The following is a 16,791-nucleotide window of genomic DNA, read 5'->3' as shown; positions in this document are numbered from 1 at the left end:
AGGGTGCAAGGAACAACATTACTAAAATTCATTCACAGTCTGCAGTTATGACTACGCCTACCTGAAACCCATAATATACTTTGGAATGTCATTTTAGCACTGGTGGAAAAGACATGTTTTGCATTGCAGAAGCATTTTACAATTTCTTTCCTAATTTTACAGACATTCTCCAGTGCCTCCTGGGAAATAGTAATAGACAAAATTTTATAAATTTGTGCTAACTTTAAGAAAAGGGAAATGCATGAGAAACTCAGGAAAATATTCTTAGGAATGTGCAGTAATATTAAGTCCAGATTAGATATTTCCTGCATTAGAAAGGGCTTTGTAGTCACAGTCATTTATATTCTTTGCCAACATGATGGCAAGCACACTGCATAGCCAGAGTGAGTGGTCTTAGTGTCAAGGTCTTGCTCATAGATGATTCTCCATGGGTTTCTCACATTTCTACACGTCTTGTGAACAGAGGCTAAAGTAACTGATGTTATTCCATTCAATCAGTTCAGTAATCAGTGAATAGCCCTGGGAGATGGAGATACTGTCTCCCTTCAGAAGAAAGGGTAGGCATAGTTGATTTGGATTCTCCAAGTTTGGGATCTGTCTTTTGTAATGCTTACTGTATAATATATCATGCTTACTGGTGCTGCCTGTCTGTCTTCATGTTTTCCTATGGGAATTGGTGCTTCAAGAATGGGTGCAAGGAAATGCTGTCAGTGAAAGTCATAAAGTTAGTTGTCCCTGAACCAGAGATGTCCTGTTTCTTCCTGTATTCATAGAAGTATGACAGGCTAGTTTTTAGCTTGCAAACAACCTTTGCAATTCTTGTTTAGCCTAATGCAAAAACAAAAGAATCCATCCATACCCAACACATTCAGAGTCCATACAAATACAGTTTTGTGAGTCTCTTGCATTTATAGGATGATAATTCTGACATTTCACAATGGACCATTGTCTATATATATAGATATATAGTTGGTGAAAAACATTCAGCAAATAATGATACTGTGGACAGTTGGAGGCCTTTCCGATAATTCATTGCTTATCCTATAGTGCTGACTTTAGTCTATGTAAGACCAGGCTTGAGCACCCTGGAAACAGGTCTTCCTTCAGTCTGAGAAACCTCTTTTAATTTCCCTTTTATTGCTCAGCATGTTTGGACATTAACCTCAGTAGGCTAGATTTTGGCCCCAAGTTAGACTTGTAGCTCATCCTTGGATGATAATAATTGTTCTGACTCCTGAGTTTTTATTTTGATGAAACGATAGCACAGCAAACCAGCTCTGATGAAATTTATGTTCATTTAAGGCCGAGACTTTTTTCTATAGAATTCTAGGATAAGTAGGGCTCAGTAGTAAGACAGAAAGTTCTCCAAGCTTGGACTCTTTAAAGCTGACCGTGATTTTCTAAGTTTTAATACTACCTAGTGACCTCGTTTCTGGGGACCCCTTCAGACTTTTTGTTTATGTTGACTCTCTACAGCATTTGGCCCTTAGTTTCGCCCTGCTCACAAGTGCTTCCCTTTTCTTCTGCTATTCTGCCGTGTCTCTTTGAAGCACCTCGGAAGTCATCCAGTTGAATTGCAGAGCTGGCCAACCCTGACGCCTTGCAGCAGCTCAATAAATATTTGTAGAATGATTGAATAAAAATACCAGGTCTTCTGTTGTGCCTTTTGTAGAGTTCTTCAATCTAATGAAAACCCTGATTTCCCCAATTTCCCCAATAAGAAATACATGGAGGCGGTGGTGTTGTGGCGCAGTGGGTTAAGCTACTGCTTGAAATGCAGGCATCCCATGTTAGAGCTGGAGTTGGAGTTGAGCCCTGCCTGTTCTGCTTCTGATCCAGCTTCCCGCTAATGCAACCTGGCAGAGCAGTGGAAGATGAGTCAAGTACTTGGGACCTTGCCATCCACATGGGGGAGACCTGGATGGAGTTCCAGGCCCCTGACTTTGACCTGTCTGAGCCCTGGCCGTTGTGGTCATTTGGGGAGTTAATCAGCCGATGCAAAATCTCTCTCTCTCTTTTTCTCTTTGTCTCTCTGCCACTCTGCCTTTCAAATAAATAAAATAAATCTTTTTTGAACAAAGAATAACATGGAAAGGAGATACATAATCTATAATAATTATGCTACAAGAAATGCAGTAATATTGATCATAATACTAGCATCAGCTGAATGCTTATGATATCCCTAATACTGTGCCAAGCACTTGACATATAGAGGTTTATTTAATCTTCACAAAATTACTGGTGGATTTTCAGCATTTTATAAATAAGTAAATGAGCACAGAGAACTATGTCATTTTCCCAAAGTCACAGAGTGGCAGCATTGAGAGTCTATCGCCTTGTAAGCATCAGAGATATTTGCTAAACATATCATGCAGTTAAAAACAGAAAGTAAAATTTTGCTTTTGAGTAGGGCTGAATGAAGTTGGCCATAAAAATGTCTTCTTTATCCAGGTAACATATTGGTCATCAGGTGAATCACCTGAAAGTTTAGAAGTTCACAGCTACACCTGATGAACTTGACTTTTGTTGAAGGCAACCCTGTGGCATTGTAGCCCAACTCCTCATTTACAATTTTTCACTCCTATCAATTGGATGGTTAGTTAATTCATTCTTTATTCTAAAGATATCTAGTGAGGTGGGCATTTATTCTACATTGGAGTGCCTGGGTTTGAGTCCTGGCCCTGGCCTCTGATTCTAGCAGCCTGCTAGTGCAGCAGTGGAAGGCAGTAGTGATGGCTCAAGCAATTGGATTCCTGCCACTCGTGTGGGAGACCTGGATCGAATTCTCAATTATTGTCTGTGGCCCTGGCTCAGCCTTGGGGTTTTGAGCATATTAGGGAATGAACCCACAGATGGGAGCTCTGTCTGTCTCTCAAAAAAAATTTAAAATATTTACTGAAACCCAACTTGGTGTGTCATATTGTCCCTAAATAATTCTGGCCAAATAAAGAGAATTCGTTTTGGAGGAGAGAGACATCTCTTGTGGCCCTGCCTGAGCCAAGAGTTTTCCCTGCATGTTGTGAGGAAGATAGAGGAGCCAGGAAGATGTGGGATACAGAGTGAGGGACTTGCTATTGACTGCAGGCTCACTCACAAAGGCAGGGACTGAGTCTGTCTTTTACTGTTACTTCTGTACTGAGGGTGATGCCTGACAGTGCATGAACGTGGTTAAATGGATTAAAGCAACAGCCCTCTGGGGTATTCCTTTTTGCCTTAATCATTCTTCTGGAATTTTACTTACTAAGTTGTTGACTGGAATAATTGGACACTGTATATTAGCTTACTATAAATTAAATTAAATGTGTTAGATTAAATGTGACCAGTTTTCGGTTTCTACTCTTTCTTTTTCATTAACCAGAAACTAACCTCACTATTCAACAGATCTCATTTTCTTTGGGATTGAATTTTGGAGATCAGAAAAGTTCTTCTTTTCTTGTTCCCAAGGTTCAGAGAACAATGCCATAGAAAAACTACATATGACTGAACCATGATGTGGAACCATAGGAAATTTACATGTTTAAGAACTTTCAGTCTTTAAACAAACAAAATCAATGCTTATGTTTAATGATGTACTTTATAAAAAAAATTACAGGGCAGGCATTTGGCATGTTGATTAAGACCCTAGCTGTGATACCTGCATCCCAAAGCAGAGTGCCTGGCTTCAAGTCCCCGCTCCACTTCCTAGTTCAGCTTCCTGCTAATGGGCACTCTGTGAAGGAGCAGGTGATGACTCAAGTGGTTGAGTCCCTGCCAATGACATGGGAGACTTAGATTGAGTTCCTGGCTCTTGACTCTGGCTTGATGCAGGCCTGGCTATTGTAGATATTTGGGGAGTGAACCAGAGTAAGGGGGATCTTTGTCTCTCATGTAATCTAATAAAATATTAAAACACTAAAACAACTGAAGTATCCAACAAAGATTAAATAGTTCTCTACAAACATTTCCATTGTACACTCCAGAATGGCTGCTAATTTTTGGCTATCATGGATCCTATTTGTGATTTGTGTTTTTTTTTTTTTTTATCAGAATTCTTACTACTAGATGACCTGCATTACAAAAGCCTGCTTTCCCAGATCCTACTGCTGTGTGAGTATACACTGGATGATTTATTTTATGCAATTTGAGGTTGTGTGTGAGTATCATAAGATTGAGAGGAAACCGTGGAAATTATGGGTTCTTGGTTCACTACTTCAACAAATATTTAATGAGTGCCAACAAAAACAGTATTTACTGCATGCCTGAAAAAACAAATAGACACAGTCCTGGCCTCCTTGGAGTTCATTGTTTATGGTTTGTGTTGTTTGTATTCAAAGAGTTTTGTTAGTGAGTATAAAATTATAGCTGGGAGTTTTGAAGGAGTGTGTATAAGGGCAAGTGTGAGGATGGAGAATTGATCAGGTCACTGGGGTTCTTTCTGAGGAAGTGAGAGCTGAGCCAGACTGAAAAGCAGATGTTAACCTGATGAAAGGGGATCATTGGTGGGAACATGAAGCAATACAGTTCAGTTCAATGAATGTTTATAGATCACCTACCATCTGCCAGATGCTATACTTAAACGCGGGGAATAAAAGATGAATATGACATAGTCTTTGCCCCCGAGTATGTAGCTTGCTGTAAGCATTTCCTTGTCATGTACTTGATAAATCAGGAGAAACTATATATATTTGTTTTGTTTCTGTATAGTCTGAGTTTTGTTGTCTCAGGATTACATCAGCTAAGCAAGTCTTCAAGAAATCAAACTCAGCCTTTTTGCCATAGGGTCCAAGTTTCAAAAGAAAATATACCTGGTTTACTAATTTAAATCCAACAACAGTGTGTCAGGTTGGTCCTGTGGTGTACACATGCCTATCTGTGCCTGCCAATGGCATGGCTCCAAGGAGGGAGCCCAACCACTGTCAAACAAGAGATGTATTATTTCTTTATCTTCTTTTTTTCAACCATTAACAAAGCCTTAGTAACCCAGCCATAAAAGCAAATTATAAACAGACTATATGTGGCCTTCTGTAATCTGATTTCAGATTGTTTAGACTGGAGTGCCAGTTCCTGGGGACACACATGCAACATACATAGATGGTATCAAGGCTGTAAGCCACAGAAGAGGCAAGGACTGTGGAAAAATATAGGTTACCAAAACAATTTTTAGAAAAGAATAAAATAACTGAAACAATGCACACCTTGCCAGATGTTTGCTCCAGCCCCAGGGCATGTCCTTTTTTGCATCACCCACCAAATGCCAGTCAGCATCTCACCCTAGAAGGTTCTGGATCCTTGAGTCATCTTTCTGTTTTGGATTCAGGTTTTGCTCACTTATTCTAGAATTTACTGACTCTTGTACTTCTTGGCTTCCTGCCTTGATCTTGGTGGCAAACTTGAATCGATTCTGAGCAACTTGCTCTATTTTCCTTATCTGGTTCATTGACTAGCAAATCACAGACCCCCAGGTCCTACCCTGACCACTAGGCTGACTGGTCTGCTCCTTTGGCTGGGACTTATAGACCTCCGTGAAGGGATGTTTGAGGATACAGTTCTCCATCTCATTTCATTATTTTCCTACTTTTTACTCTTGTTTTTAGGGACTCATAAATTTCCTTTACAGCTAATTAGCAATACAATATGCTATGAAGCCTCTCTCTTCCTGGCTGCAAATCCTAAATACCTGTTTTCTTTTTTCCCTGTATTTGTATGTTGTTTTGGGAGGGAGAGTGTACTTTATCTTTGGGGTATATTTATTAAGGGCCAAATAATATTTTCAGGTTACAGGAGAGCAGAGTTCCACACTGCATCATTAAGTGACTGTCCAACTTCACACCTTACCATTTGTTATGGTGCAAATGGACAATAGCAATAGCTCCCAAATTCAGTTTTCCTAATGACTATGCTCATTCAATGTTGTACAGATCTAATAGATATATTAGCCAAAGGGTTAGGTATTGGTGGTTCGATTTTATCAGCTAAGAAGGGTTAAAAACTCTATTTAAAAAATTAAATTAGGGACAGCTATATTTAGTGGCCTTTTGGAAAAAAGCAAAATGTAATCATCTATTCAAAATGTATAAAGCTTTTGGGACTTTGCTTTTGAGAATTCCATGTGTGTTCTGTCTTTAACAATTCTACACTCTTCCTGTGAAGTTACTACCAACTCTGTTGAAGGTAGCTGTGATTTTTGCCTAAATTTTCTAAATAAATGTGGTGAATAACATTATCAGACTGTCTGGCAAGTTGTTTGTGCTATCTCATTTCCAGATTATTCTGTGAAAAGGAATTTACATGAGTACCATTTTGCCCATTAAATAACTGTTTTTGCTTATTTTTGCTGGAAATAGTATTAACAATATACTCCAGTAATGATCTAGCCCAAGATGTTCTTGTGTTATTTTGGAGCAAGTTGCAAGTGACTCATAGCACATTGGGCTTCCAAGCTATGGTTAACTGGTGGTCAAGTTAGGAAATTCTGTTCCCATTAATTCTCCTTTTCTTAGCCCAGAACACCTCTCTACTCAGCTTTTTTTTTTTTTTTTTTCTTGTGATGCGTCACACTCATCGTCTCTGCTTGGTGTTTTCAGACCAAAAGTAGAAGCAATGGCATGGCATACAAAGTATTGTTCCTACTGCATTTCCAGCTTAGCTAAAAACAGGATGTACAGGCCGTTGTGTGGAAAAGTCCATTTTTGTGATATTCCCAACCAAAGAGGTTTGCATCAGCTTTTTTTGAGTGTCTGAACTTTTGGCTTCTTACTTACAGTACTCCTTCTAACTTCAGAAATTTAACACACTCTGTGCTGGTGCAGGCCATATTTAGATTATGTTGACATATGAATCAGTTTACTTTTAAATAATTTTTTGTTAAGTTGTACTTGTAGCAAAAAAAGGTACATGAGAAAGTCATACAGGGGCTGGTGCTGTGGTGTAGCGGGTAAAGCTGCTGCCTGCAGTGCCAACATCCATAGGAGCGCCGGTTCAAGTCTTGGCTGCCCCACTTCCAATCCAGCTCTCTGCTATGGCCTGGGAAGGCAATAGAAGATGGCCCAAGTGCTTGGGCCCCTGCCCCCACGTGGGAGACTGGGAAGAAACTCCTGGCTCCTGGCTTCAGATGGGCCCAGCTCTGGCTGTTGCAGCCATTTGAGGAGTGAACCAGTGGATGGAAGACCTCTCTCTTTGCTTCTACCTCTACCTCTCTATAACTCTAGCTTTCAAATAAATAAATAAATCTTTAAAAAAAAGTCATACAAGAGGTAAAAGCCTAATTATGGAAAGGGCCATCATTTTTTTAGTTTCAGAAGTTCACTTACTTATTGGATATTTTATTTAAAATGGGTATAGTATTATAAATGTACTTGTAAAAGTACTCATTAAATGAATGTTTGATAAAAATTGCTATTTAAGGTAAATTTAAAATAAAAATTCTTGGGTGGGTAAAATAGCCTGACAACTCTTTTGGTTGGGAATGTGAGACCCTACTAGAAAATGGGTATGAATTGCTTTGCACTCTAAACATCCACTGATCTTTAGTAGTCCTAGAAGTCAGAGGGTGTTTAAAGTTAGAATTTGATATGTAATATGTATATAACTGATTTATTTATTTATTTGACAGGCAGAGTGGACAGTGAGAGAGAGAGACAGAGAGAAAGGTCTTCCTTTGCCGTTGGTTCACCCTCCAATGGCCGCCGTGGCCGGCGCGCTGCAGCTGGCGCATCGCGCTGATCCGAAGCCAGGAGCCAGGTGCTTATCCTGGTCTCCCATGCGGGTGCAGGGCCCAAGTACTTGGGCCATCCTCCACTGCACTCCCTGGCCACAGCAGAGAGCTGGCCTGGAAGAGGGGCAACTGGGACAGAGTCCGGCGCCCCAACCAGGACTAGAACCCGGTGTGCCGGCGCTGCAAGGCGGAGGATTAGCCTAATGAGCCGCGGCACCGGCCTATAACTGATTTATTTTTCAAGCTTTATTTATTTATTTGAAAGTCAGAGTTACAGAGAGGGAAAGCAAGGAAGAGAGAGATCTTCGACCTGCTGGTTCAGATGGCTGCAATAGCCAGCACTGGGCCAGGCAGAAGCCAGGAGCCAGGAGCTTCATCTGGGTCTCCCATGTGGGTGGCAGTGGCCCAAGCACTTGGGCCATCTTCTACTGCTTTTCCCAGGCCATTAGCAGAGAGCTGGGTCAAAAGTGGAGCAGCTGGGGTATGAACCAGCACCTGCATGGGATGCCAGTTTTTTAAGTGGTGGCTTTACCCACTATACCATAACAATAGCCCTATATGGTATATGTATTTCTAGATCCATTGAGGTAACAAGTGAATTGAATGAATTAGTGAGAGAAGCCAGATAAGGTTACAGTTTTGGGATTCTAGGCAAGTAGAGTGGCTTTGGGCAACTTATTGTGTTATTTTCTAGAACCAGTGAGGGTCTTCATATTTCTTAGTCTCTTTGATATTTTGTGACTGTGTAGATTGACCATAGTGAATTGAATACATTTCATTGTTTCATTTGTTCTCTTCTGATTTAGTCAAGTAGTATAATCCTAAACAGCATTTACCATGGTTTTCAAGCATGATAAACAGTCAAATAAACTATCATTCCAGATTGAATTGTTAAATAAATTCATTTCACTTATCTTTGTAAGACACAAATTGCTACAGATATTTTTTTCATCTTTGGTTTTGTATTAAAGGCAAGTCATCTCAAAGAAGGAAGAAGAGAAAAAAGGAAGATGGGAAAAATAATTTCAAAGTGTATAGAGATAAGAGGAGAATATTCAGAAGAGATTTTAATTCAATATTTGTTGAAGTTCTGAAATGGCTGAATAGTTCATTTTATTCCATGTTTTCTTGCTTCCATTTAGCAGGAATGTACTGGAAAGGATTGGAAATGGCTGTTCTTTCAGTTTTTTATGGTTTAGACTAAAAACAAAGTGCCAGAGTTCTTAAATGTAATCTCCCTTTATGAGATTCCAAGCCTTTGTGCAGACTCAGAAAGTGGACACAGCGTGTAGATTTTTAAAGAGTTCATCAAACTGTATATAACATCTTAAACTTCTAAAATTTTGCTCCTGGTTAGTTGACAATGTAACCTTCCATTCCAGGTCAAACCACATTCCACCTCCCCAAAACCTTTCTCCAAAGCAAGAAAAACAAAGTAAAAGTCAGCTAATGCCTGCTAAAATGCTGCATAAGCCAAACATTTTTCTATTGTGTCTGAATCACATGATATCCATTTTCCTCTTTAATTCTTGGAACAATATCACTCACACTTTAAGATCTTACGTTTCAGAGGTTTTTTTTCTTTCTTTTAGCTCTAGCTGAATAATACTGGATGAGTTAGAAAGTCCTAACAGTGAATTTATAAAGAAAATGTTGACAGAGCTTGGATTCTCATAGTGCTGGTGGGTACCATGATTATAATAATGATTTCCTTTAAAACTCTTCCATTAAATGTTCCAAACAGTGGAATTTGTAGTTTTTCCTTTGGTCCTAAGATCAAAAACATGACCAATTTTACATTTCTAAGGTTGGATAGCATCTATGTTTCCACAATTTCTGTGGGAAAGCAATCCACCCTTTCTCAGTTTTATTAAAAACCACCCTCTTGGCTTCAATATGTGCCATTACAAGCACTTTCATTAGGTCTCATATCTCCTTTTAGGAAATAGGAGTCTGCCTATTGCTTTTTTTCCTATTGGCTTGCAAAGACTACATACAGTAAATGAAAAATGCTTTAAAAATTGAGCATAGGATAGTGTAGTGGTTAAAAGGGTAAATCTGGGAGACAGATTGAGTTCAAACCCTCACTCTCATAATTAGTGGCCGGGTGACTTAGGCAAGTTTTGTAAATCTAAGCCTCTATTCTTTCATCTGTAAAATGTTGATATTAGTAGTGTCCACCCTGGACAGCTTGTGTAAGAATTAAATCAGGTAATAAATGTCAAACATTTAGCTGATGGTTAGCTCCCATCAACTGGCGCCATCATTGGATGTTTTATTTATTTATTTTTTTGAAAGACAAAGTGACAGAGTGAGGGTAAACATGGGGACACTTTCTATCTGCTGGTTTACTCTGTAAATGCCTGCAAGCAAGGGCTGGGATAGACCAAAGCCAGGAGCTAGGAACTCCATCTCGGTCTCCTCTGTGGGTGTCAGGGACCCACGTGCTTGAGCCCTCATCTCCTGCCTCCCAGGATGCATTAGCAAAAGGCTTGATCGGAAGCAGAGTACCAGGACTTGAACCAGAACTCTGGTATGGGGCCGGCGCCGCGGCTCACTAGGCTAATCCTCCGCCTTGCGGCGCCAGCACACAGGGTTCTAGTCCCAGTCGGGGCGCCGGATTCTGTCCCGGTTGCCCCTCTTCCAGGCCAGCTCTCTGCTGTGGCCCAGGGAGTGCAGTGGAGGATGGCCCAAGTCCTTGGGCCCTGCACCCCATGGGAGACCAGGAGAAGTACCTGGCTCCTGCCTTCCAATCAGCGCGGTGCGCCAGCCATGGCGGCCATTGGAGGGTGAACCAAAGGCAAAGGAAGACCTTTCTCTCTGTCTCTCTCTCTCACTGTCCACTCTGCCTGTCAAAAAAAAAAAAAAAAAAAAAAAAAAAAAAAAGAAAAGAAATAAATAACTCTGGTATGAGATACAGGCATCCCAAAGTATGGTCTAATCCACTATGCTGCAATGCCTGCCCCTGGATGTGGGTTTTTATCAAGTGATTTTTTTTTTCTTGAAATTTTGAAATGCCCATATAATTTTTCTCCCTGTGTGTGTTGACTTTTGTAATAAATTTTGAATATTAAATTAGCTTTGTATTTCTTCAGGAAACCTATTTTGCTTGCCTTATTTTACCCTAAGTATGTATCACTGAATTTAATTTGCTTAAAGTTTGGGTATGAGTTTTACATCTGTATTACTGAGACAGATATATATATATATATATATAGATTTATTTTATTTATTTGAAAGAGTTACATAGAAGGAGAGATGGTGAGAGAGAGAGAGAAATATCTTTCATCCTTTGGTTTACTCCCCAAGTGGTCGCAACGGCCCGAGCTGAGCCAGACTGAAGCCAGGCACCAGGAGCCAAGAACCTTTTCTGGGTTTCCCAATGGGTGGCAGGGACCCAAGCAATTGGGCCACCTTCCGCTGCCTTCCCAAGCACATTAGCAGGGAGCTGGATGGAAAGTGGAGCAACTGGGACACAAACTGGCACCCAGATGGGATGCCAGCATTGCAGGCGGTGGCTTCACTTACTATACCACAACACCAGCCCAGATCGATCGGTTTTTATGCTTTTTATATACACTATATCTCCTTCATAGAATTAGATTGGTAATATTTCTTTGTTTTGTTCTCTGTAATACTGTGTGAAATTGGTGTTATTTCTTCTGTAAATGTGTTGCATGTATCATGAATTAATCATCTAGGTCTGAATTTCCAGATTTAATTTCTCCCACAGATACTTTACGATTCGGAGTTTAAATTTTTTTCCTACTGCCTCCCTCCTTCCTTCCCTGCTTTTCTCAGCCCCCTCCTTCTTCTCGGTGTAGAGAGAAAGCCCTTACCAGAACCAAACATCAGCACCCTGCTACAGGCTTTCAGCCTCTGGGACTGTGAGAAATAAATGTCTGCTGTTTAAAGCCCCCGGTTGCTAGCATTTTTGCTATAGCAGCCAAAACTGACTAAGACAGAGTTTACTGCAGATTATACTCTGGGCTACTAGGAAACAAATTGAGAGGTGTTATAGCATGACAAGGGTGTACGGAGCCGTGTGCTATTTCAGAGAAGGTGAACAGGCCAGAAAACCATGTCTACAGATGTAACCTTTGAGTGGAAGGATGAGAGTGAGCGAGGTGTGCAAAAGGCAGAGTATATATGTTGGGGTGGTGAGGTTGTTACTGGCTTGAGGCTCTTTGACTAAACTGTAATAGCGGCCGGCGCCACAGCTCGCTTGGCTAATCCTCCGCCTGGGGTGCTGGCACCCTGGGTTCTAGTCCCAGTTGGGGCGCCAGATTCTGTCCCGGTTGCTCCTCTTCCAGTCCAGCTCTCTGCTGTGGCCCGAGAAGGCAGTGGAGGATGGCCCAAGTGCTTGGGCCCTGCACCTGCATGGGAGACCAGGAGGAAGCGCCTGGCCATTTGGGGGGTGAACCAACGGAAAAGGAAGATCTTTCTCTCTGTCTCCCTCTCTCTCACTGTCTAACTCTGCCTGTCAAAAAAATAAATAAATAAACTGTAATAGCAATTGACGTGTGATCAAACTTTTAACCCAGACAAGGATTACTGGTGACTTAAGCGCAAGCACAAGGGAGACAGCATGGTTGGAAAAGTCCTTAACAGTGCTGTTAGGGGTGGGCAAGGGATGAGGTTGTCATTGGTTATTTTTTTTTTTCTGATTTTTTTTAAAATTTATTTAATGAGCATAAATCATTGGTTATTATAGTTGAGTAGCTTCTTGTTCCAGCTGGCTGAGTGTTCAAGTAGGGTAATCTGTGGTAATGGTCAGGCAAATGCATACATGGCCAGGACCAAACAGGCTTAGTTTTATGATTCAAGTCCTGATTCAGTCCTGTCTCAAGGAGAGGAGCAGGTGCTGATACTGAGAAGTAAGAAAAAGCCAGAAATGGGGATGGGGTGGGGGTGAGGAAGGGAGACTGTGGTGTGGGAGGGGCTTTTGCCTTTCCACGCAGAACCCATTGGGCCATTGTGAGGGAGCGAGTGGAAGGCTTCAGTCAGTGCAGGTGATGAATAGTCTGATGCACATTTGCACATCTACAAAGGTCCTGTTGATTACAGAGGACCAGTTCCAGGCCACTGCAGTGAAGGTAGGACTGACAGAGCTGGCTGATGGATTACATCTGGGAAATAAGGAAAAGTCTAAATTCTAAGTATTTTCAAACTTTTAATTTTGGGTTACCCATAAACTCTAATGGCAACACCTTAACATCTTAATCAAGATTTCCAATTCTTAGCTCAACCCTTCACAAAAGATTAATATTTATCTATTGGGATCAATGTTTCTTGTTTTCTTTTTTATTTATAAAAAAAGGTAATTTTTTTAACAGACAATAATTGTAGCTTGATATTTGCTCTTGGAAGTCTTGTATACGTCCTTTAGTGGAAGGGAAACACCTGCTTTTCCAGTTCACAAAAGAAATATGCAGGAAAGGATATTATGTATCATTTAGATAATAATATAAACAACTTTATTATTATATTATTTATAATAATAATAACAACAACTTTGTTGTTGTCATTGTAATAGAAATTCAAAGATAATAGCAACACCTCTCTTTGTGCTTGCCTCATTTTTCGTATGCCTGTCTGTGAAATGTTACGATCCAAAGAAAAGCAAATGCTTTTTAGGTAACCATATTTAAAATAAGCTTGGTCTGTAGCTAGCACTGACTTAGTGCTGGGGGATCTTGTGGAAATGAAGTTTCTGAAGGTCTGAGAAGGCCCAAGCTTCTGCATTTCTGTGAAGCCCCCAGCTGGTGTGCTGCCCACGTGTGACTAGGAGCAATCTCAACTTTATTCCCCATGGACAACTTCCCTTCTCTTAATCACGTAGGCCTTTTAGTGTTCCAGTGTAATCAGATTGGAGAAACTGACCTATGAGAACTTAGAACATACTTGCTAAGTAGGAAAAAACAAATAGGAAAATATTTGTCCTCTGGAAAGTCTTTATAGATTTACAGTTTGCTTTGTGTCCTTGATCTAAGAACCCCTGGCTTATTGATCGTTGCCTGGTGTGTTCTTTACCCTCATGACTAAGAATCTCATTACATTCCAAATTGTGACTGTTTCCTGAAATATTCCCAGCTGCTTTGAAAATGAACTTTACAACATCCCCAGAAAAAGCCTCGGTGGCCTTTTTTGGGAAATCCACAATGAGATTCCAGATAGCTTTTTAAAAGCATCTGATTTTCAAAACTCCAGAGTTTTGGAGTGTATTTTTTTAGATTGCTTTAACCATAATGATTTTTCTGTGAAAGCATTGGTTTCTCTCATACAGAATTTACATTTTGAAAAGAAAAAAAGCATTTATCAGTTTACACAAGATATCGGGAAAGAAGAGGTTTTAATTCAATAATCTTACCTGGGAATGATATATTTTAACATTTTTTGTTTCAATGAAAATAATTATGTAGGATCTATATGATCAACCAGCTGTAAACCTTAGGGGAGGATCCATCTAAGTAATACATAATTAAGTTGCAAGTGCCCTGATAATTATTTATAAAACTGAGGTCAAAACTATTTAATCAAAACCATGTTTTATACATTTTACTGGTTTATGAATACCCAAGTGTGCCTTTGATATCTTTTTTGTAGCATATTAGAATATGCTAATTCTAAAAAAATTCTGATTACATAATTATTTAAATACCACTCTAGTTGGAATTTACCAAATATTTTTAGCCAAATATATAAATATACTTCAACTGAAAACATGGCTGCAAGATATCCCTTCTGTGACTAGGTTATCATCATTTGTTTCTATGATTTTCCATTTTTTGTCTTATATCTTATTATAAAAATTTATACTATAAAATTTCATGTAAATGTGAATAATTTATGAAGCATATTTTTAAAAGAATATTTGTGAATCATCATCTCTTTAAGAATTTGCAAAACACTTATACATTTTGGTTCTTACTTATCTATTCTGGTTCCTCCCAAGAGGTAACCCGTATGCTGAGTTTTTATGTTTGCCTTTAAAAGAATCATTTTACTGCTTAGCTGTATGAATCTAATAATATATTGTTTAATTCTTTGTTTGTTTATAATCTTGTTATACGTGATAGTGTGTAAGTGCTTCATTATTATTGCTAATATTAAATTTTGTGAATGTGTCAAAATTGGTTCATTCTTTTTGTAAATGGAAATTTGGCTTCCTACTTCTTGTTTTTGTTGTGGCTGTTACTATGAAATGTGTTTCTCTGAATGTTCTAGGACATTTTTATTGGTGCAGAAATAAAGAGATTTTCTAGGTTGTGCATATTTTGGGATGAAATTGCTGGATCATAGGGTATGCAAAGAGTCAACTTCTCAAGAAAATACCGAGTTATTTTTCAACGTATAATATATATTCCCATTAGCAGTGTATAAGAATTCTCATTGACCTATTTCTTGGTTTTGTTAGTTGGCCTACCAGAGAAATAATGTGATTTATCATTGCTATTATAATTCAAGTTACTTGACTACTGCCAGACTTGATAATCTTTTAAAAATGTTTATTGGCCATTTGTTTTTTCCAACCTATGAAATATTCATTCTTTTACTGTTTTTTAAATTGAGTTATTTATATTTGCCTTACTGTGATTCATTGTTACTTTAGAATCTTATTATTTATAGTGTTTAACAGTTTCTAAACAGAGAATACATCTAATTCTATGCAGGTCGAGTACCCCTTACTGGAAATGCTTAGGATCAGAAGTGTTTAGGATTTCAGAGTTCTTTGAATTTTGAAAAGTTGGCATATACTGCAGGGGTGGGACACAAGTCTAAACACAAAACTCCTTTATGTTTTCTATGTACCTTATATGCATGACCTGAAGGTAATTTTATATCATAGTTTTACCAATTTTGTAAATGAAACTAAATTTCATGGTGTGGAATTTTCCACATGTGTGGCATCATCCCAGTGCTCAGTTTGCGATTTTAGAGCGTTTTGGATTTTCAGTTTTCAGATTAGGGATGCCCAGTCTTTGTTAGATGTTGATGTGATCACCTCCAAGAATTGGAAGGGTATCTCACATCAGCATGGCATCCCAATGATAACAGTTGTATAATCATACACAATATATATGTGTGTACACATAATTACACACACACAGACACACATGTATGTAGTTACGTATGTGTATATATATATGTGTGTGTGTGTATATATATATATATATATATATGAAGCAACTCTGTTACTACTGAAGGGCAATAAAGGTGTTGGAAGAAGGGAACAGCACTTGATGAGCTTCACATATTTGAAGCTTTCCACCTGAGGCAGGCTCTAGTCAGCACCATATTTGGGAGTATAATACTTACTGAGCAAGGAACCTGGAGGGAGAGCCTCAAAATCTGCATGTTACTCTGTCGGGATACATGTTCGACCCAGGAAGGGTGTGTGGTAGGTAGTGTTAACTGGTAAGGTTGTAACAGTGATCAGTCCTTGTCTCCCATAGGAGAGAATTCTGGCAACAGATAGAGAGTAGCGGGCAGCAAACTAAGAAAGTTTAATGAAGGTTACACCTGACAGACCAGGCAAGCTGCTCAGCAGAGGACCGAGTGCCTTATCTGTGTGCAGACTGTGGTTGTCATGAATATGGGGTGATTATCTTCCTGTCAATTTCCATCACCTGGGAATGTTATTGGACAGGAACGTCTCTGCGGTGCAGGACCTCCCCTGGAGTGGTATCAGATGGTACTTTTGGTCTACAAATGTCAGGTTGCTTTCACTAAGAATTTCCTGTTCTGTTCTTCTCACATACACGGACTTGTTTCTGTTTTCCTGCCTAACCTAACAGTAGCAGCCACCCAAGGCTGAGCAACTTAGACAGAGATTTCAGAGGCTGGCTACCACAGGGAAAACACAGTTTGGAATTTCAGTTTACCACATTACAAATCAACAAAACTTCAGTGATTTTCAGAGAAGTGTAATATATTCTCTATAGCAATCAGGGAACCAAACAAATTACTAAATATATGAAGAAAACAGGCAAGTGATAACCATTTTCAAGAAGATCCCAAGGAATTGGAATTATCAGTGAAAATTTTAAATCTCTTGCTAAAATTATATAAAAATGTAAAGAAAAATAAGATCACAA

The 16,791-nt window shown here is 39.3% G+C and overlaps 1 long non-coding RNA gene across 17 annotated transcripts in view; it reads left to right on the top strand.

Annotated features, from left to right (window-relative positions):
- LOC103349888 (uncharacterized) overlaps positions 1-16,791 on the top strand; it is a 79,142-nt gene that overhangs the window by 18,556 nt on the left and 43,795 nt on the right. For 16 of the 17 annotated variants that reach the window (XR_016233735.1, XR_016233733.1, XR_016233745.1 and 13 more), the window contains one exon: positions 4,027-4,086. This is a non-coding gene — a long non-coding RNA (uncharacterized LOC103349888). Of the gene's footprint in view, positions 1-4,026; positions 4,087-9,285 lie in introns of all 17 variants that reach the window. The other variant, XR_016233748.1, reaches the window with a different exon arrangement.

Source organism: Oryctolagus cuniculus, chromosome 5 (genome assembly GCF_051225735.1).
Source record: "Oryctolagus cuniculus isolate XC-2025 breed Fujian yellow rabbit chromosome 5, ASM5122573v1, whole genome shotgun sequence".
Lineage (NCBI taxonomy): Eukaryota > Metazoa > Chordata > Mammalia > Lagomorpha > Leporidae > Oryctolagus > Oryctolagus cuniculus.
The sequence above is the reverse complement of the archived record's forward strand: the minus strand, read 5'-3'. Positions and strand labels throughout refer to the sequence as shown.